Genomic DNA, 23,356 nt, shown 5'->3' with positions numbered 1-23,356 from the left:
ATTTTTGTAAGCTAAATAATTTATATATACAAATAAAATTCAGAATATAATTAAAATAAATTTAGAACTTCAACTCTTCATTTTTTCGTATTCATGCTTCCTGTTTCAGTTTACAATAATCAGCGTGTCAGTTGTGTACTTGATATTGGAAGCAAAAGAAAAGGGAGATCAGCAGAAATTCAGTAGCATACAACAACAGCAACCCAGCAACCAGTAACAACCAGCAACGAGAAACTTAGTGACACATTTTAAAATCAAGACAAAAATCCAGAAACAACAACAACAATCAACGGATAGAAGCAAAGGGATTTCAGATTTTGAAAGACTAGTTAGTGTTTAACCCTTAATTTCTGAATCCGTATATCAGAATATTTGGATTGTATATCAGGTGTATACTTTTCTTCTTTTGAATTTCCAGAATGTTTTTCTTTTTATTTTCTAAAGTCTTAGTATTTTTCGGAATTTCCTCTCTCTTCAAATTTTCTTCTGTATTCTGTCTTCTTTCTATTCTCTCTAAAAATCTGATCAAGTTCTTTTATTTATATCCCATCCCAAACCCTTTAATCAATTAATAAAATCACACTTTATCCTACCAAACCCATTATCTTCCCACTCATCCCCCACTACATTAAACAAATATATCAACCCCATCCCATTGCATCTTGTCCCCCATGCCTAACATAAACAAATACAATATTCCCATCCACTACATTATGTCTTGTCCCCCATTATATTAAACAATTATATCACCCACACCCCATTACATTTTGTCCCCCATGCTTAACATAAAGAGTTACAAAATGTACAATTCCTAGACTACCCCTCCGACCTTATTGCAATTACCATTTTACCCCTGAACGTACTGCAATTTACCAAACTACCCCCATCAGCTATAACCAATCAATTAATCAAACTCAACCAAAATATAGCCAATATGACCAATTTCTACACAAATTCAAACAACAAACCACATGAACACGATTTCTGAACCAATTCAACAACAAATCACATGAACACAAATTGAACAACATCAAATTAATGTGCATAAATTAACCATATTGGGAACCAATCCTGGTTATCTTAGACCAAAAATTGATGAGCAAGGAAACAACAATATTAACAACACAATACATGATTCAAACTAAATCAATAAATCAAAAACCAAAACATAAACTCACATTAAATTACTGGATGAACTTCAAACAAAGAATAAACATGCATTAGATCCATATTAAATAACAAACATGACGGATTCAAATGATTTAAACTAAATCTAACAATATTAAAATTAAACTAACAATTTCTTCTACAAAAATACAAAATAAAAGCACATGAAATAAACTGAAAAACTAATTAATCAAAGTTCCATTTGAATCTGAAAATTAAATCAACAAAACATATGAACAAACTAGAAAATTATTTCAACGATGAACAAACAAAACAAGAATTGAATCATTTATCGATTTCAGATCCGAAAAATATCAAACAAAAATATAGACAAAATGAAACTTAAAAAAATCCACTAACCAGATCGAAACGACGAACAATGACTGACCAACGATGAACTCGTATGGACTGTTTTGACGACCCCAACCAAAGCTCGAACAAACGAGATGGTTTGAGTCTCGTTTTCGGACCGTACTGAAGCGACGAACCCATTTCTGTATGGGGTCTGTTTGGATGCGACGAAGCAGAAATAGTAGGGTCAGCCATGGATGACGCAGCAGGTCATTTGGTTGCTTGGATGGAGAAGATGAAAGCAAAGCCCCCACGTCCATGGCTGGAGCTCGGGAACTCGACCACTCAACTTGAGCTCAGACGAAACGAAGAAGATGAAGCAGACAACGCAGCAGTGGAGGTTTGTTTTAAACTCAGCTGCTCGACGACGCACAGTAGGGTAAGCCATGGACGTCCTTGAAGGAGTAGAAGAAGCAGACGATGCATAGTAGCACAGCTGAAGCAGCAGCGACAGCCATGGGAGCTCGAGTTCGAGCTCGATGAAGCTCGTCCATGGCTGGTCGTTTGAAGACGAAGCCACAGCAGTGGCAGCGATGGGGTCACTGGAAACGCAGCAGCATGAAGTGAGGAAGAAGAAGAAGCAACGATCAACGTGAACTTGAAGAAGAAGAAACCCTCGCGATCTTGAATAAAAAGAAGAAACACGGGCAGCGGGTGTGTGTGTGTTGCGTTGCCGTGGTTGTGTGTGTGTGTGTGTATGTGAAGGAGAAGAGGCGGGGGAAGGGCAGCCATTGATGGGTTTGTTTGGAGCTTTTTTGGAGAAGAAGATAGAGAGGGGGGGTAGGTAGTGTTTTTTTAGGGTTTTGTTTTGTTTTGTTTTTTTGAAATGCAAGATAGGGGGGTGTTGGGTCTTTTGGGTTATGGACCGGGTCGACCCGGTGGATATGGACCGGGCCATGGGGAAGGTTGGGCAATTATTTGGGCTTGTGGTTTGAAATTGAAGAAGAGGCCTAATTCCGATTTTCTTTATTTTTTTGCTCTCTTTTTTTCTTTTATTTTTCTAAAACTAAATTCTTAAAATCCTTAAACTATCATATAGAACTAAATTAATTTATAAAAGCGCAAATTAACTCCCAATAATAATTAACACACAATTAAGTCATAATTAAGCATGAAATTGTACAATTGGACATTAAATGCTAATAATGCAAAAGATGCCTATTTTTGTAATTTTCAATTTTTGTAAAACAAACTTAATTACTAATAATTGTAGAATTAAATCCTAATGCAAAATGCGACATATTTTTGTATTTTTATTAATTTAACAAATAAACATGCACAGACAAATATACAAATAATTACACAAAAATACCACAAAAATTCAATAAAATTGCACACCAAGGAAAAATCATTTTATTTTGAATTTTTGGGAGTAATTCTTTCATAGGGCAAAAATCACGTGCTTACAGCTGCCCCTCTTTGCCCGAAGACACGAAGGGTTTTCGTGCAAAGATAAAGTGAACGATTTTTGCCCATCCGAGTACTCCGTATGAAGCATTTTTTTGAAAAAGATTTGACCGAACCTTTGCTTCAGAGGTTTCCTACATATCTTGGGCTAAACAGGAATCAGGTCAATGTAGTTCGGAAAACTTTGTTAGCTGGGACTACCCTGGGATTGCGATGCTTGCTGTTACTGCTGTTGTTGTTGCCACTGTTGCTTTACTGATCGCCTTATTACAACCAAAGGAAAATTGAAATTGAACTAACTACTTATGCGTGTCAATTGCTAGTTACAAGATCCCTATCTATAATTCCTTTGCAACTTGATCTTGGGTCTTAGCTGATTCTGCTTGTAGACTTCGATCCGAATCTTGATGCTCGCAAGTTGTAGGCGCCTGTTTATTTCTGCGGTATTGAGTGAGACGGGATTGGCGGAACTCGGGACTTTGATCAAATTTTGGAGCGACCCACCGTTTGTTTGTTCCAGTATTTGGGGACATCTTCTCCTTTTGTCCTTTTCTTCTTTTCTTTATTCAAGATTGAGACTCATCCCGTAGGTCATCTCGATCAATGCGCCTCGAGGTCAAACCTGCTAAGACAAACAAAACAAACGAACGAAATTTTTCTGCCCCAGTTTCACTAGGAAAATTCCGTGAGTTAATTGCCATAATAATCTACAGCACTGATGCGGGGATTGGAAAAAACCCTAGTCTACGAAGTGCAACTCAGGGATTGGAGCCCTAATGTCGCAAAAGGTAAAAATGCACAACTTAGGGATTGGAGCCCTAATGTCGGCTTAACAGAAAAATGCTCAGTTCAGGGATTGGAGCCCTAAGGCTGGCTAAACAGAAGAACGCTCAGTTCAGGGAGTGGAGCTCTAATGCTGGCTAAATGGAAACTTGCTCAACTTAGGGATCAGAGCCCTAAATTGGGAGGATTGCCAGGTTATGCTGGAAAGTGTCCACGGGTTATGCCGGGAAGATTCATCGGGTTATGCCGGAAAAGGTCCACGGGTTATGCCGGGAAGATTCATCGGGTTATGCTGGGAAGATTCATCGGGTTATGCCAGAAAAAGTCCACGGGTTATGCCTGGAAAATTTATCGAGTTATGCCGGGGAAGTCATCGGGTTATGCCGGAAAAAGTCCACGGGTTATGCCGGGAAGATTCATCGGGTTATGCCGGGGAAGTCATCGGGTTATGCCGGGAAGATTCACCGGGTTATGCCGGAGAAGTCATCGGGTTATGCCGGAAAAGGGAAAGTGGTCCCTGGGTTATGCCAGGGAGGTCCACAGGTTATGCCGGGAAAGGAAAAGAGTCCTCGGGTTATGCCGGGGAAGTCATCGGGTTATGCCGGGGAAGTCATCGGGTTATATCGGGGAAGTCATCGGGTTATGCCGGAAAAGGGAAAGAGTCCTCGGGTTATGCCGGAAAGGGAAAGGGGTCCCTGGGTTATGCCAGAGAGGTCCACGGGTTATGCCGAGAAAGTCATCGGGTTATGACGAAAAAGGAAAAGAGTCCTCGGGTTATGCTGGGGAAGTCATCGGATTATGCCGGAAAAGGGAAAGAGGTCCTCGGGTTATGCCGGGGAAGTCATCGGGTTATGCCGGAAAAGGGAAAGAGGTCCCTGGGTTATGCCAGGGAGGTCCACGGGTTATGCCGGGAAAGGGAAAGAGTCCTCGGGTTATGCCGGGGAGGTCCACGGGTTATGCTGGAAAAAGGAGAGAGTCCTCGGGTTATGACGGAAAGGGAAAGAGGTCCCTGGGTTATGCCAGGGAGGTCCATGGGTTATGCTGGGGAAGTCATCGGGTTATGCCGAAAAAGGAAAAGAGTCCTCGGGTTATGCCGGGGAAGTCATCGGGTTATGCCGGAAAAGGGAAAGAGGTCCTCGGGTTATGTCGGGAAGTCATCGGGTTATGCCGGAAAAGGGAAAGAGGTCCCTGGGTTATGCTAGGGAGGTCCACGGGTTATGCCGGGAAAGGGAAAGAGTCCTCGGGTTATGCCGGGGAGATCCACGGGTTATGCCGAAAAAGGGAGAGAGTCCTCGGGTTATGCCGGAAAGGGAAAGAGGTCCCTGGGTTATGCTAGGGAGGTCCACGGGTTATGCCGGGGAAGTCATCGGGTTATGCCGGAAAAGGGAAAGAGGTCCTCGGGTTATGCCGGAGAAGTCATCGGGTTATGCTGGAAAATGGAAAGAGGTCCCTGGGTTATGCCAGGGAGGTCCACGGGTTATGCCGGGAAAGGGAAAGAGTCCTCAGGTTATGCCGGAAAAGGGAGAGAGTCCTCGGGTTATGCCGGGGAAATCATCGGGTTAGAAAAAATGCAGGAAAGAATCGGGAGGAGACTTCCCTTTTGGGTTGATTATTGCAGCATAGCTATTTCTAACCCTTGCGCATTTCCTTTTGGCTGCACCTACCTCTCGCAGGGTTGTACCTGCTTCCTGCTTAGTTCGTTTTGTATCGCAACTACTTCAACTTCAAACAAACGAAAATTGTTAGTTTGAAATTGTGGTCGGTTTTGTGGACTTCATTGTTTTTCTTGGTCCCAAGCCTCATTTCTGTTGAGAAAATTCGCCATTGATTGGCTTCCAAGGCGACCTCCTTTCAAACTGATAAGACTCAATATTTCAGGATTTCACGATGATTTGCGCGTGTACGGCTCTGTTTCTTCCGTCTCACTCTGCTTGGGGATTTTGAGGTAATCAAACGTCACGATCAGTCGGGATTGGACTGACGCATCATTGAGGCCGGGTATGTTCTCCACCTCTTGCCAGACAGAGCCCTGTGAAACCGGTCCTGCCACCTTTTCTTTCTAGCATGTTTTGGGTCTTAGGGTTAAACCGAAAAGGAATCCAAAGAAAGGTAAAAAAAGAGCGAGGAAATGAATTTAAAAAGAGAAGCGTCCTTTTCGGGGAAAAGAAAGACTTATCTGAGGTGCATGCTGGCTTTAAATTGACATAACCTGCTTTTGGACTAGATGCCCGACTCTCACGAACCTACATTTTCTCACGAACCAAACGGATCTATGTTTCCAAACCAGGGAACCTTGCCAGAACCTTCTGTGGTGAAATCCTCTTTTCGGCCGACAGCGCCCTTTGCGAGTTTTCGCTAGCCGACCTCTCTCATTTCTCTTCTTACCGTCGCCTTATAGTGCTCGTCATGAGTTTTCACTAACAAGACTCTCTCATTTTGATTTCTCTGCTCGCCATCGCCTTATGGTGCCTGTAGGTTTTCACCAATAAGACTCTCTCATTTTATTTCTCTCATCCTGACTGCGTCGGATCCGAGCAACTGCGTCCTTTGATTTTGAAGAAACTTTTACCGATTGATCGGAAGGACTTGCAACAGGTTTGGGGTCAAAAGAACTTGGATCGAATTACAACTCTGGAACCGTCCAGGCGGCATTATCGCCGAATTATTATAATGTCTGCCCCAGTTTAACTTTTGGGGAAAAAACTGGATTTTTGTTTTGGTGTGACTGAACCCCATAGAGAGGCTGCCTACGTATCCTTTCGAAATCAAGTCAAACATAGTTCAGGAACAGTTTCATTTTTTTTAACTAGCACTTCCAGGTTCCAAAGAGGGTAATGAAAGAAAGGTAAACGACTCAAAGGGTTAGCAAAGGATTTGAGTGTTTGGGTAGCGGGAATGAAAGCCTTTGTCCTCTCAATTGTGCAAAAACATCGTCAGAGCAAGTTCAGACATAGTATCTTTTTACTGTATCCGCATTCACGGCTGTGTCGAGATCTTTTCCTTCAATATCACCTAGATATAATGCTCCCCTGGGCAATATCTTCCTGATGATGTATGGACCTTTCAAATTAGGAGCAAATTTTCCTTTCGCTTCCTGGTGATGTGGAAGAATGTGCCTTAACACCAGTTGACCTACTTCAAAATTCCTGGGTCGCACTTTCTTGTTGTAAGCACGGGCCATTCTTTGTTGGTACAACTGCCCCTGACAGACCGCAGCCATTCGCTTTTCATCGATCAGCGTTAACTATTCCAAACGGGTTTTGACCCACTCACTTTCTTCAATTTCAGCTTCAACAATGATCCGGAGAGAAGGGATTTATACCTCTGCCGGTATCACAGCCTCGGTCCCGTAAACCAACAAGTATGGGGTTGCCCCTACTGATGTGCGTATTGTAGTGCGATATCCCAGCAGGGCGAAAAGTAACTGCTCATGCCATTGTCTGGAACTCTGGGTTGTCTTCCTCAAAATCTTCTTGATGTTTTTGTTCGTCGCTTCAACAGCGCCGTTGGCCTTGGGCCGATAAGGAGTGGAATTCCTATGCGTTATTTTGAACTGTTCGCACACATCCTCCATCAAATGACTATTCAGGTTTGCCGCATTATCTGTGATTATAGTTGTAGGAATACCGAAACGACAGATAAGATTTGAATGTACGAAATCCACCACGGCTTTCTTAGTGACCAATTTGAGAGTGACAGCCTCGACCCATTTTGTGAAGTAGTCGATAGCGACCAATATGAATCTGTGCCCATTTGAAGCTTTGGGCTCAATCGGACCAATGACATCCATACCCCAAGCAACAAATGGCCAAGGTGCAGACATGTGATGCAGTTCTGTGGGAGGTGCGTGAATTAGATCTCCATGCACCTGACACTGATGACATTTCCGAACGAAGCTGAAGCAATCTTTCTCCATAGTTATCCAATAATACCCGTCCCGAAAGATTTTCTTTGCCAGAACATACCCGTTCATATGAGGTCCACACACTCCTACGTGTACTTCATGCATGATTCTGCCTGCTTCTTCGGCGTCAACACATCTTAATAAGTTGAGATCAGGGGTTCTTTTATACAATATCTCACCGCTAAAAAAGAATCCACTTGCCTGCCGCCTAATAGTTCTCTTCTGATCTCCAGTAGCATGTTCAGGGTATTCTTGTGTTTTCAAGAACCTCTTAACATCCTGGTACCATGGCTGGATACTTGGTCCTGCCTCGATGGCATTGCAGTAACCATGCCTTTCCCTGATTTGGATTTCCAAGGGATCGATGTGGGCGTTGCCTGGATAAGGTAACATTGAAGCTAAAGTGGCAAGTGCATCGGCTAATTCATTGTGACATCGCGGGATATACCTGAACTCTACTGATCTGAACCGCTTGCTGAGATCCTCTACGTGCTGCCGGTAAGGAATAAGCTTGACATCTCGAGTTTCCATTCACCCTGGGCTTGCCGGATAATCAAATCAGAATCCCCCATAATCAACAAATCCCCAACATCTTGATCGATCGCCATATTCATGCCCATGATGCAGGCTTTATATTCAGCTGTATTGTTCGTGCAAAAGAAACGAAGCCTAGCTGTAGCCGGATAATGTTAACCAGCATGTGAGATCAAGATTGCCCCTATTCCTACACCTTTGGCGTTTACGGCCCCATCAAAGAACATCTTCCAAATATGAGTGTTTTCCGAGACCACTTCTATGGTATTTATTTCTTCATCTGGAAAATAAGTACTCAATGGCTGGTATTCCTCATCAACCGGATTTTCGGCCAAATGATCTGCTAATGCCTGGGCTTTCATTGCCGTGCGGGTGACATAGACTATGTCAAATTCAGTAAGCAAGATTTGCCACTTGGCCAGTCTTCCAGTAGGCATTGGTTTCTGAAATATATACTTCAAAGGATCCAGCCTGCTTATGAGGTAAGTAGTGTGAGCTTGGAGATAATGTCTCAATTTTTGAGCAACCCACGTCAAAGCACAACACGTTCTTTCCAGCAGAGTGTACTTGGCCTCTTAGCCGGTGAATTTCTTGCTCAAGTAGTAGATCGCCTGCTCCTTCTTTCCGGTTATGTCATGTTGCCCGAGGACGCAACCGAAAGAATTTTCCAAGACCGTCAGATACAAGAACATGGGTCTCTCTGGCTCTGGCGGGACCAAAACTGGGGGATTTAAAAGATATTCTTTGATCTTGTCAAAAGCTTCTTGACACTCAGCCGTCCATTTGATCGCTGCATCCTTCCTTAATAGCTTAAATATGGGCTCACACGTGCTAGTCAGCTGGGCAATGAATCGACTGATATAGTTTAACCTGCCCACCAGACTCATTATGTCTTTCTTCGTTCTTGGGGGAGGTAGATCTCTGATAGATTTTATCTTTGTTGGATATAACTCTATAACTCTCCTGCTTACTATGAAACCCAAAAGCTTGCCTGATGGGACTCCGAAGGCACATTTGGCCGGGTTCAGCTTCAAGTCGTACTTTCTCAGTCTCTCGAAGAATTTCCTCAAGTCTTGGATATGATTGTCCCGAGTCCTGGACTTGACTATCACGTCGTCCACATACACCTCTATTTCTTGATGCATCATGTCATGAAAAATGACAGTCATGGCTCTCATGTAAGTTGCCCCAGCATTCTTCAGACCGAATGGCATAACCCGGTAACAGTAAGTGCCTCATGGTATAGTGAAGGCAGTCTTCTCGGTGTCTTCTTCATCCATCAACACCTGATGATATCCAGCGTAACAATCTACGAAAGAATGGATCTCATGTTTGGCGCAATTATCAACAAGGATGTGGATGTTGGGCAATGGGAAATTGTCTTTGGGACTCGCTCTGTTCAAATCTCGATAATCCACACATACCCGAGTCTTCCCATCTTTTTCGGCACTGGAACTACATTCGCCAACCACGTGGTGTACTGGACTACCCGAATTACTCCCTTTTTAAGCTGCTTGGTGATTTCTTCTTTAATCTTGTCACTGACATCAGTTTTGAACTTTCTTTGCTTTTGTTGAACTGGAGGATAATCAGGGTGAATTGGCAATTTATGCACCACTAGATCAACACCTAATCCTGGCATGTCATCGTATGACCAAGCAAACACATCTTTAAATTCAAAAAGGAGTTGAACTATCGCGTCTCGCGTTCTCTCGTCCGTGTGAATGCTTATTTTGGTCTCTCGGATTTCCTCAGGAGTTCCCAAATTAACCGGTTCGGTGTCATTCAGATTCGGCTTAGGTTTGTTCTCAAAGTGTTCCAATTCTCGATTTATTTCCTTAAAAGCCTCTTCTTCATCGTATTCCATTTCTTGGTTCATTATTTCGCAGCTAGACTGCATGTTTGGATCTGGGCATGAAGTCCGCAAGCATGTCATGTTATTTAAAACCGCATTATTAGAACTGAAAGAAAAAACAAACAAAAAAATAAAAAAAATCAGAGAGAATAAATAAGATGAAAGATGAAATATTAATTTCATTTCATTGAATTTTGAAGATAATAGGGTTTACATCAGAATTTAAGGACAGGAAACTAAAATGAAATCATTCGAGTTACACCCCAAAATAACCCGTGATGCAGAAAAGGTGGCAAGACTGGTCTACCAGGATTCCCGCTTGATCGGAAATGGAGTAGCCTTCCAGTTTTGCAATTTGGCACTAGGCCCCATGTAAAGCACCTCAGCGGTGCTCGAGCCTTCTCCCGGCTGAACCATATGGGTTTCATACAGCATTTGCCTCATAACCCCACAGATTTCTTCAATTTCCTTGGTCGTGAAGGTCTCATCCTCTCTTTCTTCAATGTACTTGGGTCTGACGAATGTTCTGTAAAGATGCGGAATTGGCTGAGATAAACCCAACCATTGCTCTTCCGTTGGTTTGCCCACATTACGTCAGCTTCTTCGGCGTAAAAACCAACACCGAAGAACTTTTCGGCGGCAAGTAAGGTGATAGGTTCGGTGATACCTTGCAATGATGCCCCGAGTCCCTTCTCCGGTTTATAACCATGCCTGATCATTTCCTTGGCAACCATAACTGACGCTTTTGAGAGAAAAGGTTGAGGGTAAGGGCTTCCTTCTTCGCATTGGTCTGCGACCACAACCTCGAAAACTTGATAGACTATGTGTTCACTACCCTCCTTAGCTTCGAGGCATGGAACCGACGGGTCTCGATAAATTGAATGCTCATCCTCTCCGTGGACTATAATCTCTTGATTTTCATATACAAATTTTACCATCTGGTGGAGAGTAGAAGGTATGGCTTCCGCCGCATGAATCCAAGGCCTTCCTAGAAGGAAATTGTAAGAAGTATCCATATCTAGGACCTGAAAGGTCACCTCAAAATCCACAGGTCCAATAGTCAAAATCAAATTGATCTCGCCTAGGGTGTCCCTTTTGATTCCGTCAAAGGGACGAACACATACGCTGTTGGGCCTGATTCTCCCTGTCTCGATCTCTATTCTTTGCAGAGTCGAAAGGGGACATATATCTACTCCAGACCCGCCATCCAGCATGACCCTCTTCACATAGTACCCTTCACATTTAACTGTTAGGTGGAGGGCCTTGTTGTGAGCAGCCCCTTCCGGGGGCATATCATTTTTGCTGAAGGAAATCTGATTGATCATGAAGAATCTTTCTGCCATCCTCTCTAGCTGTTCCACGGTAGTTTCAATTGGGACGTAAGCTTCGTTGAGGGTCTTAATCAACACTTTCTGATGCTCAGTTGAATTCATTAATAGAGACAATAACGAGACCTGAGCGAGAGACTTTCAGAGTTGGTCAATTATCTCGTAGTCCGCAGTTTTCATTTTCCTGAAAAACTCTTCCGCTTCCTCGACACTAACTGGTTTCTTAAGTGGGAAACGCCTCTTTGTAGAATCATTCAACTCCTCCAGGTTGAGGTATTTCTCAGTTGGGTTAGTTTCATTTACTTCTCCCAGGATTTCTTTTCCTTTGTAGGTTACTACCGCCTTGTTATAATTCCACGGGACGGTAGTAGGATCTGTCATGGGCCTCTGCGGCGCGCGTCCAATAATCACGGGCTCATTCAGCCTTGGTGAAATTATTGGCCCCCGTTCCGCATAGGTCCCTTTGGGCACATACATTTTAGATCCTTTGTTCAGCTCAAACCTTCTTGGAGGGATCAATGTCACTTGTCCTTTCTTCTAACCTCGGGGGACATAAAGGACGACATCTTTCGAGGGTACTACCTCAGTTTTGGTTTCCACTGCTTTTTCTGTGTTTTGAGGGGGGGATTTACTCTTCTTGTCCCCCTTTTCTTGCTTTGCATACGTCTTGGGCTTTTTATCAATGTCGGCGATTGCAATGATGGCTTTCAAGATAGGATCAAACTCTTTATCTTCGCAGATCATCCCAATAATTGGTCCATTGTTGTGAGCCGGTAACAGGTTGTTGGTCACATTAGGAATGTCTTCGTCCTTTAACACTATCCACTTTTGTTCTATGAGGTTTTAAACAACCCTTTTCAAAGTCCAACAGCTCTCAGTGTCATGCCCTTCTACTCCAGAATGATAGGCACATTGGGCACCAGGTTGGTAAGAGGGTGACTCTGGGTTTTACCTATTTGGGGGTATGGGTTGTAACAACCCCATTTGGACCAATTTAGGGAAAAGGTTGGAATATGACTCACCAATAGGTGTGAAGTCCGTTTTCCTGGGCGGCTCTCGAGTGCGGGCGTTGTAGGGTGTAGAGGTCGGGGATTATACTAAGCTTGGTGAGGAGGTTGATTTCTTGGAAATTGAGCTCGCTTTTGGTGAAATTGTTGTTGTGGCCTAATATATGGTTGTGCATTCATTACTGTGTAGGGCTGAAGGTTCATAGCATAGGCCGCATCTTGATGGGGGTAGTAGTGTTGCGGGGCTCTTTCAGAGAAATGAAATCTGGACAGATGGGGTTTTCTTACACTCGAAGTTGCCATTGTTGCTTCTTCCTTCTTCTTTCGATTTTCTCCTCCTCCAGACCCGCATTGGATTGCTTGGGAGGTGGCCCTTATAGTAGACTGACTCAAGATTCGCCCTGTTTTTAACCCATTCTCCACCATTTCACCGATTTTGATGGCTTTAGCAAACGACTTTCCCAATGCAGACATCATGTTTTGATAATAATCAGCCTCTTGGGCTTGAAGGAAAACACTTACCATTTCTGTTTCATCCATCGGAGGTTTGACTCTGGCCGCTTGTTCGCGCCATTTGACAGCATATTCTCGGAAGCTCTCCGAAGGCTTCTTCTTTAGATTCGACAATGAATTCCTGTCGGGGGCAATGTCGATGTTATATTGAAACTGCCTGACAAAATCCCGAGCCAAGTCGTCCCAAATGTGCCAACGAGATACTTCCTGATCCGTATACCATTCAGAAGCAATGCCGATCAAAGTTTCTCCAAAGTAAGCCATAAGAAGCTCTTCGTTTCCGCCCGCTCCCCACAACTGGTTGCAGTACCTTTTGAGGTGGGCTATGGGGTCCCCATGCCCGTCATATTTCTCAAACTTTGGGGTTTTGAAACCCAAGGGCAGATGTACGTGCGGGAACATGCACAGGTCAGCGTAAGATACGCTCTATTGCCCGCTCAGACCCTGTATATTTTTGAAAGTTTGCTCCATGCTTCTCATTTTTCTGGTCATTTCCTCTTGTTCAGGTGTTTTCTCGGCTTTCTCCTGCCCTACGATAAACTCGTACCGAGACGGCTGAGGGTAATCGTTGGTAGTGAACTGGCTAGGTTCCAATGGAAGAGGTGGTGCTTGAAATGTGAAGGATGATGAATCGAAGTTAGGCCTGGGTAAAACAGGTTGTGCCGTAGCTGAACAAGGTGGAGCAGTGAATATGTTTGAAGCCGTACCGGAAGCTAACACCTGGGGGCCAGACTCAGAAGGTGTTCCAGTAAAGTAGGCTGAGATGGTAGGAAATCCCAGTGGGGTATTTGGATAACTTATGGGGATGTTGGAGGTCCCACTTGCCCTAGGAAAAAACTCAGGGAATCCAGGGATCGCACTTGGTGGATCTTTTCCATTGGCCCAGGCGTCCCACATTTCCATCATGCGGAGACGTAGAATTATATTTTCCTCGACCGTTGCTGACTCAAAAGTTGGGATGGCTGAGATTGAACTTTCCTCCGAAATAGGAATCGTTGGCAGAGGAACTTCTGAAGACATTTCGACACTTCCTTTCGACCTTGTGAAGTATGTATGAACACTTCCTCTTGATTTAGCGACGGGTGGCTGAACGCTTCCTTTTGATCTCGTGAAGTATGAATGTGAGGCCAGATTACCACAAAACCAAACCACTTTTCTAGGAACCTGGACTTATCAGCAAACAAACGGTTAGTTTGAAACAAATAACAGACAGGTAATCTCACATTGGGGTGTGATGCACCTATACAGTTAGGTGAGTTTCTACATGCTTGCAACAAAGACATGCGTCATTCCGGCTTCTCCTTAGGCTTTCCTTTTATTTATCACCACTTTTCTTTCTTTGTTTTTTTTCTATTATTATTGTTTTCATTATTTGCAGTTAAAAATGTGACCGGATCCGATGAGGATTGCCTACGTATCACGATACCGCGTGAATCAGATCTTGCGTAGTTCGGGATAGAGTGTAAAAGAAGCACACATTTTATTACTGAAGCAATCCATTACATCCAACATTTGAAAAAGGGAAAATAAAAATACCTTGAAAATAAGTATAGACTCAAACAGACTAATGCACCCTGATGCGAAAAGACGGACAGAAGATGCTAAGATACAGACTCGACCTATGAATACATAAAGGTTTCGAGAATTGGTGCCCGCGGGGCATCGTTCGGCCTCGCCGCAGTCTTAGGTGTGAGATCCCTTTCAAGTTGTTCCAAGTCTTGCATGGTCTGCTCGACATAAACCATTACTGCCGAGAGAACGGTAATGCTGGTCATGTTTTCACACCGTAGACACCTTCTGATGATGGCATGGGCAATGGTCCTAATCTTATCTCTGGTTCGCCTCTTTTCTATAAGCAAGCGTTTTATCTGATCACTGCATGTTTTTAACGCCTGAGAATCCTGCATATGCTGATTCTTCAGTTGCCGCACTTCTACCTCCATTTGGGCCAACAAGTCGTAACAGTGTCCGCTTTCAATTTGGAAATCCTCGGCCTGCTTAACTGCTTTAACCTCAAGTGTAGCCATCTTTCTCTTCATGTTGGCAACAGTTTTCTCGTGGTCGCGTTTCAATTGATTCAAGTATCGGCGATGCTTATCTGCTTTTGTACCCCACTGTACCTTGAGCTCTACCATGACGTTTTCAGACTCTTCTAAACCATCTCGCCATTCCCTGACTTCATTTTTCAGCCCTTTTATTAACTGCTCGTCTGATCGACTCCTTGGTTGTTTATCAGGAGCCATTCTCAATTTCTGGATTTGGGCCCTAAGTTCTTCATTTTCTTGGGCCAATCTATTCTTTTTGCCTCGATCCGCGGCGATTTGCATATTGTTATTGAATTTCAGACTTTCAACCTATTGCTTCAACTGACCGATCTCCGTCCGATACCCCTTTTCCTTTGCTAACCAGTTCCATTGCTCTTGGGATGACTCAACGAAATCTTTGAGATGAGGTCTTTTAGCTGGTCTCTCGCAGGACATGTCACCTCTAAACCAAGGGTGATACCCTGGGGTAACTTCTCCTTTAGCCGTATCCAATACACAAGTGTTTGTCGTCAGATGTTGACACTCACTCCAGATCTGGCGAACTTCTTCTTCGGGGAACCGACCGTCCGGACTGATTTCAACCACTTGGGTACTCAAGTCTTCATCTTTCGGCACTACTTGATACCTCCCAAGTTGCCTCAAAACCCGATACGGTGCATAGGGTTGGATGCTTTTAAGTCCCATCAATAGAAAGTGGGGCCTGGTTGCCGGCATGTATATGATTTCCTCAACAGGCAACTATCCGAGCGTCCACTGGATTTGGTTGGCAGTGAGAGTTCGGAAAAATGACGTCCATGCTGTGACTCCCTCGGGTAGACTAAACCCTTTGATTCTTGTGTAGAATTCTCCAATACAAGTCTTCTCGGACGAACCGTAACCCAAGAACGGGGAGCGGTGGCATAAATGATCGGTCATCCACATTTGCAACAATAGGTTACATCCTTCGAAAAAGTCGCCCCCGGCTCGGCAAGCAGTGAGAGCCCGGAAGATGTCAGCCATAATCATAGGCGCCAGAGTACTTTTATCTTGGGTAAGCAAGGTACTGACGACCCCAACTACTTTTAGATCGATGTTTCCGTCTTTCCTTGGGAACACTATAAGACCCAAAAAAGCTGTCATAAAAGCTACCAGCCTGTGTTCGTCCCACTTTTGTCGGTTACCTCTGCTGCATAGTTTGAAGTCTGTCTTATTGAACCCGCCCACGTGGCCGTATCTAGCATATATGAGGCGGAGACTGCAGAAACCTTTTGCAAGATCTGGGTGGTGAAATGTTCGGGGTATTTTTAGGAAATCCAGAAACCGGTGTACAGTGACGGCCCTAGGTGCAATCAAGTATTTGAACCTTAACGGAACTTCATCACTTCCGATGTATCCCGCTATTTCTTCCAATGTCGGGGTGAGCTCAAAGTTTGAGAAATGAAATACATTGTGTGCTGAATCCCAACAAGTGACCAATGATCTGATAACATCACCCCGAGGCTGGATGTCTAGTAAATCCGGGAGATCTTTCAGATACTTCTTTACTTTGTCTTGCCCTTCCTTGCCTAGGTCATTCCACCATAATCGCAACTCAAAAGGGATCTTGGTCATTATTGAAAAGAGTTTGTTTTGTATTGTGCTCATCCTGCACATTTATTAAGGTGATTATGCCAACGAAAAACGTTTATTAGACTCAAAAAATAAAACTATCTATGTTTTTTTTCAAGATTTTGTTTTCGAAATGATGGACTCGGTTTTCAAATGCGGCCTTTTAGCACTTCGGGAACGAAGATTTTAAGGCTGCGAGGATCAACCTGTCAAAAATCAAAAACGATGACCAAAGATGACCGTTTATGCAATGTCAGCCTTCCGCCGTCCCTTTCGGAAATATTCGGCTGTTTTTGACAAAAAAAACATCACTTGATTTTTTTTTTTTTAGAATGGTGACCCGATATTGGGAACATGGCCTCGCAGATCCTCGGGGACGAGGATCCTAAGGCCATTGGGCAACTTGGTCAAATTTTTTAAACAATGACCAAAAATGGCTGTTTATGCAAAGTCAGCCTTCCGGCGTCCCTTTTGGGAACATTTGGCTATTCTTGACAAAACGGCATCACCCGACTCATAAATTAAAATTCTGATATTTTGGCTATTTCTGAAAAAGGGGAGGTTGGACCCGATGAGGGTTGCCTACATATCTCGCACCCTGTGAGAATCAAACCGGCGTAGTTCGGGCTTGATCAAACGTAGAGTAAATAAACTAAACCCCTTCTGAATACAATCTTTTTAAAAAAAGGAAAAAATATTTTTTTCTGGATTTTTATATTATTTTTATTTATTTTTTGAAAAGAGATAAAGACTAAGGAAAAATCATTTTAAGGAAGTATTTGGACTACTAGTCTGAATTTATAAAAGAGATACTACAAAAGAAATAACACATTTTTTGAATTTTGAATTTTTCCTTTTTTTTTTTACTTTTAAATATATATTTTTTGATTTTGAAAGTGATTAAAAGAATTTTTTTTATATATGTTTTTTTTAATAAATCAAACTAAAAGACGAACTTTGTTTTCATTTTCTTTTTTTTTCTTTTTTTTTTAAGAAAATTCTGGCGAGATTTTGACATTACTCGGACATTGGTTTTATTTTTTCCCAGAATAAGTAATTATCTCCCTACGCTGCTATTTTTTTTTTATATATTTTTTTAGAAACCGGTCAGCATGCAAAACTGAAGCAAATAAATGCGCAAAACAAACGGGATGCAGCAGGATGGTCTTTTCATTTCAGGTTGCCTGTCCTAGACGGACCCAACCCCTGTGTTGAGTCCCCTATGTCAAATGTAACATGATGCAAATAAGCGTTCCTACTAGGGATCCGGCATGAGGTTTCGTTATACTAGGTTTATAACCTGGGTATATGTTCTAGGCTGTATACCCGAGCGGACAACTCGAGTCGAGGAGGGGGCAACTTACCGGGAACCAAAAGGCCATCCGGCTTCGTAACTTGTCCGAGCCTCTTTTTTATTTCAGGGTATTGACACTAACAGAATAGGGAGTCTCAACCAGTAAGCACATCCCCGGAGGTGAAGAGAGAAGGGTTTCGGCACAGTTTATATACAGTTCAGCTAATATCAAGGCGGTAAAAGACAACATTTAGCACGTTATGCCAACATGTAATAAAGATCAGATAATAAAGCCAAATATAACAATTATTCTAAGCTCGAATTCTTGAACCCTGAACCAGTGGTTCTGGGTTAAATATTCCCCAGCAGAGTCGCCAGAGCTGTCACACCTCCTTTTTGCGCGCCCGCCCCGAAGGGTTAAATGCGCGAGGGAGTTTTTCCAATTTAAGTGACAATATTCGAAATGGGATTATTTATTTAATTCAGAGTCGCCACTTGGGAAAGGTTTGGCTTTTGGTGTCCCAAGTCACCGGTTTATCTTGAATCCCAAATCGAGGAAAATATTCGACTTTCCAAATGAAGTCTGCGAACCAGAAATTCTAAGTAAGGAATTCTGTTGACCCGAGGGAAGGTGTTAGGCACCCTCGAATCCCGTGGTTCTAGCACGGTCGCTTAAATTGTTATAATGGCTAGATATCTGATTTAATACATGTTATTACTTATGTGCTTTCATTAAGTTTAAACCGCTTTTATTATTATCATTTTTATAGAATTGCAACGTCGTGAAAATGCGTCTCGAACCACGTCACAGTCAATGCATCCACGGTTGTTAATACATTCCGACTCCGTTGAGATTTGAATTTGGGTCACATAAATGCGCACCCGAGTTTAAGAATGTAATTTAATTAAGTCGCGCCTAAAGAGTCTAACGCGTTTATTGTCTTTGGGGAAGGCAGTGAAATTCACTAAACATTCCATCCCAAATTCTAAATATTTTATTGTGACCAGTTATTGAGGGCCCCGCAATTTGCATTGTTTTATCTGGTGAGGCTCGTCTCATTTTATGAAAGGATAAACCTACAATGACTACATTTTTCTATTATGTCTCTATAAAATGAAAGAGAAAAGGTCTTAATTTATTTACATGCTTGAGTTATTATAGTTGGGTTTCGAATATGATTCATAATTCTGAAAATGATGCAAGCAGGGCAGTCCGTTGCCAATGCGGGCCCATGCCCAACGTGTATGACATAAAACTAGACCTGGGCCGTCTTATTCACATGTTACTACCTAGTTACATTATACTAGACATGTTCTCAGTTTGTCAAATTTAAAAAAAACTTAGCAATCTAATTTTAATCCTAAACCATTTACATGCTGAAATTAACCAATATTATTTAACTAAACAATATTCCTACAAGTTCCGAAATTGCCTATTCGTTTGATTTTTAACTAGACGGAGTTGCTACACCATTCATTTATTTTTAGGCAATATATATAGACAGTTCATCCGTTAAGCTATCGTCAGATGTTCCACTATATATATTAAATAGCTACATGATTCTGATTTTTGTAAGCTAAATAATTTATATATACAAATAAAATTCAGAATATAATTAAAATAAATTTAGAACTTCAACTCTTCATTTTTTCGTATTCATGCTTCCTGTTTCAGTTTACAATAATCAGCGTGTCAGTTGTGTACCTGATATTGGAAGCAAAAGAAAAGGGAGATCAGCAGAAATTCAGTAGCATACAACAACAGCAACCCCAGCAACCAGTAACAACCAGCAACGAGAAACTTAGTGACAGATTTTAAAATCAAGACAAAAATCCAGAAACAACAACAACAATCAACGGACAGAAGCAAAGGGAATCTTTTCAGATTTTGAAAGACTAGTTAGTGTTTAACCCTTAATTTCTGAATCCGTATATCAGAATATTTGGATTGTATATCAGGTGTATACTCTTCTTCTTTTGAATTTCCAGAATGTTTTTCTTTTTATTTTCTAAAGTCTTAGTATTTTTCGGAATTTCCTCTCTTCAAATTTTCTTCTGTATTCTGTCTTCTTTCTATTCTCTCTAAAAATCTGATCAAGTTCTTTTATTTATATCCCATCCCAAACCCTTTAATCAATTAATAAAATCACACTTTCTCCTACCAAACCCATTATCTTCCCACTCATCCCCCACTACATTAAACAAATATATCAACCCCATCCCATTGCATCTTGTCCCCCATGCCTAACATAAACAAATACAATATTCCCCTCCACTACATTATGTCTTGTCCCCCATTATATTAAACAATTATATCACCCACACCCCATTACATTTTGTCCCCCATGCTTAACATAAAGAGTTACAAAATGTACAATTCCTAGACTACCCCTCCGACCTTATTGCAATTACCATTTTACCCCTGAACGTACTGCAATTTACCAAACTACCCCCATCAGCTATAACCAATCAATTAATCAAACTCAACCAAAATATAGCCAATATGACCAATTTCTACACAAATTCAAACAACAAACCACATGAACACGATTTCTGAACCAATTCAACAACAAATCACATGAACACAAATTGAACAACATCAAATTAATGTGCATAAATTAACCATATTGGGAACCAATCCTGGTTAACTTAGACCAAAAATTGATGAGCAAGGAAACAACAATATTAACAACACAATACATGATTCAAACTAAATCAACAAATCAAAAACCAAAACATAAACTCACATTAAATTACTGGATGAACTTCAAACAAAGAATAAACATGCATTAGATCCATATTAAATAACAAACATGACGGATTCAAATGATTTAAACTAAATCTAACAATATTAAAATTAAACTAACAATTTCTTCTACAAAATACAAAATAAGAGCACATGAAATAAACTGAAAAACTGATTAATCAAAGTTCCATTTGAATCTGAAAATTAAATCAACAAAACATATGAACAAACTAGAAAATTATTTCAACGATGAACGAACAAAACAAGAATTGAATCATTTATCGATTTCGGATCCGAAAAATATCAAACAAAAATATAGACAAAATGAAACTTAAAAAAATCCACTAACCGGATAGAAACGACGAACAATGACTGACCAACGATGAACTCGTATGGACTATTTTGACGACCCAACCAAAGCTCGAACAAACGAGATGGTTTGAGTCTCGTTTTCGGACCGTACTGAAGCGACGAACCCATTTATGTATGGGGTCTGTTTGGACGCGACGAAGCAGAAACAGTAGGGTCAGCCATGGATGACGCAACAGGTCGTTTGGTTGCTTGGATGGAGAAGATGAAAGCAAAGCCCCCACGTCCATGGCTGGAGCTCGGGAACTCGACCACTCAACTTGAGCTCAGACGAAACGAAGAAGATGAAGCAGACGACGCAGCAGTGGAGGTTTGTTTTAAACTCAGCTGCTCGATGACACACAGTAGGGTAAGCCATGGACGTCCTTGAAGGAGCAGAAGAAGCACAGTAGCACAGCTGAAGCAGCAACGGCAGCCATGGAAGCTCGAGTTCGAGCTCGATGAAGCTCGTCCATGGCTGGTCGTTTGAAGACGAAGCCGCAGTAGTGGCAGCGATGGGGTCACTAGAAACGCAGCAGCATGAAGTGAGGAGGCAGAAGAAGCAACGATCAACGTGAACTTGAAGAAGAAGAAACCCTCGCGATCTTGAAGAAAAAGAAGAAACACGGGCAGCGGGTGTGTGTGTGTTGCGTTGCCGTGGTTGTGTGTATGTGTGTGTATGTGAAGGAAAAGAGGCGGGGGAAGGGCAGCCATTGATGGGTTTGTTTGGAGCTTTTTTGGAGAAGAAGATAGAGAGGGGGGGGTGGGTAGGTAGTGTTTTTTTTAGGGTTTTGTTTTGTTTTGTTTTTTTGAAATGCAAGATAGAGGGGTGTTGGGTCTTTTGGGTTATGGACCGGGTCGACCCGGTGGAGATGGACCGGGTCATGGGGAAGGTTGGGCAATTATTTGGGCTTGTGGTTTGAAATTGAAGAAGAGGCCTAATTCCGATTTTCTTTATTCTTTTGCTCTCTTTTTCTTCTTTTATTTTTCTAAAACTAAATTCTAAAAATCCTTAAACTATCATATAGAACTAAATTAATTTATAAAAGCGCAAATTAACTCCCAATAACAATTAACACACAATTAAGTAATAATTAAGCATGAAATTGTACAATTGGACATTAAATGCTAAAAATGCAAAAGATGCCTATTTTTGTAATTTTCAATTTTTGTAAAACAAACTTAATTACTAACAATTGTAGAATTAAATCCTAATGCAAAATGCGACATATTTTTGTATTTTTTATTAATTTAACAAATAAACATGCACAGACAAATATACAAATAATTACACAAAAACACCACAAAAATTCAAAAAAATTGCACACCAAGGAAAAATTATTTTATTTTGAATTTTTTTGGGAGTAATTCTTTCATAGGGCAAAAATCACGTGCTTACAACACTCACCATGGAGTGCGTGTCACGCCTCAATATAGCATTACAATGTGAAAGTCCGAGGTTTCAAACCCTCAGAAATAGCATTTACATCTATTACTCACCTCAAACCGGCCGTAGACTAGTCCGCAATGCCCTTTCCTCTTGAATCGACCTCTTCGCACATCGAATCTAGTCAAAACCACAACGAATACGTTACAATAGGCTAAGGGAATATAACCCAATCGAAAAGACTCGAAAAATGTAGAAAATCCCGAAATTAGCAAAACCCGAGCCCCGGGCCCACGTCTCGAAATTCAGAAATTTTTACATCAATACGACCCTTATCTCGCCACGAGTCTATACATACCAAATTCACAAAAATCGGAGTTCATTTGACCCCTCAAATCACCATTTAATTCTCTTAAGTTTCAAGCCCTAAACCACCATTTTTGTCCATAAATTACTTGAGTTTTCAGCTCTAATCCATGTATTTAACTTGGAAATAAGTAGAAACAACTCACCTTTGATGCTTGATGAAATCCCCCTTGAAATTCTCTCCAAAATAATCCAAGCCAAATGAAAGAAATGAAAGAAATAAGCCAAATCCGTGTTTAAAAGAATCTGCCCGTGCTTCGTCGAGTTGTACCTTGCACTTGTGCTATACAAGTTGTACATCCTATTAAAATTGTTCCTTGTCGGACACCTTCTGTTTAAACACCCATAACGTCTTGTATAAATATCCAAATGACAAACGGTTTGAAGATTTAGAAACTAGACTCAAAGATCTTTAATTTGATAGGTTGTACACCATATAACTCTTTATATATCCCGAGATATGAGCTTCTAAATCGGCTCCATGAAATCAGAAATTTCTGGAGAAACTGCTCCACTAGTCATTTTCAATCAATCATAAATTTCTCTACAAATGTCCAAATTACAATTTATTTAGCTTTTTGGAAACTAGATACGAAGGGCTACAACTTGCATTTTTGAATTATCTCAAAATTCTTTGTAGATCAAAAGATATAGGTCTCCGAAGTACGCTCCACGACTGTACATTGCTGTCCAAAGACAGCTTAGCAGCAGAAATTGCAGCAGCTTTTATTTTC

General features: G+C 41.7%; 1 long non-coding RNA gene across 1 annotated transcript; it reads right to left on the bottom strand.

Moving 5' to 3' along the window:
• Positions 1-19,405: 19,405 nt before the first annotated feature.
• LOC138886332 (uncharacterized) lies at positions 19,406-22,816 on the bottom strand. Its single transcript, XR_011405012.1, has 3 exons — positions 22,769-22,816; positions 22,370-22,436; positions 19,406-19,480 (listed from the first exon to the last, which is right to left on the bottom strand). It is a non-coding gene; the product is annotated as an uncharacterized lncRNA (long non-coding RNA).
• Between the last annotated feature and the right edge of the window lie 540 nt (positions 22,817-23,356).

This window comes from Nicotiana sylvestris, chromosome 2 (genome assembly GCF_000393655.2).
Source record: "Nicotiana sylvestris chromosome 2, ASM39365v2, whole genome shotgun sequence".
Taxonomy (NCBI): Eukaryota; Viridiplantae; Streptophyta; class Magnoliopsida; order Solanales; family Solanaceae; genus Nicotiana; species Nicotiana sylvestris.
Note: the sequence above shows the minus strand (reverse complement) of the source record. Positions and strands in the feature narration are given on the sequence as shown.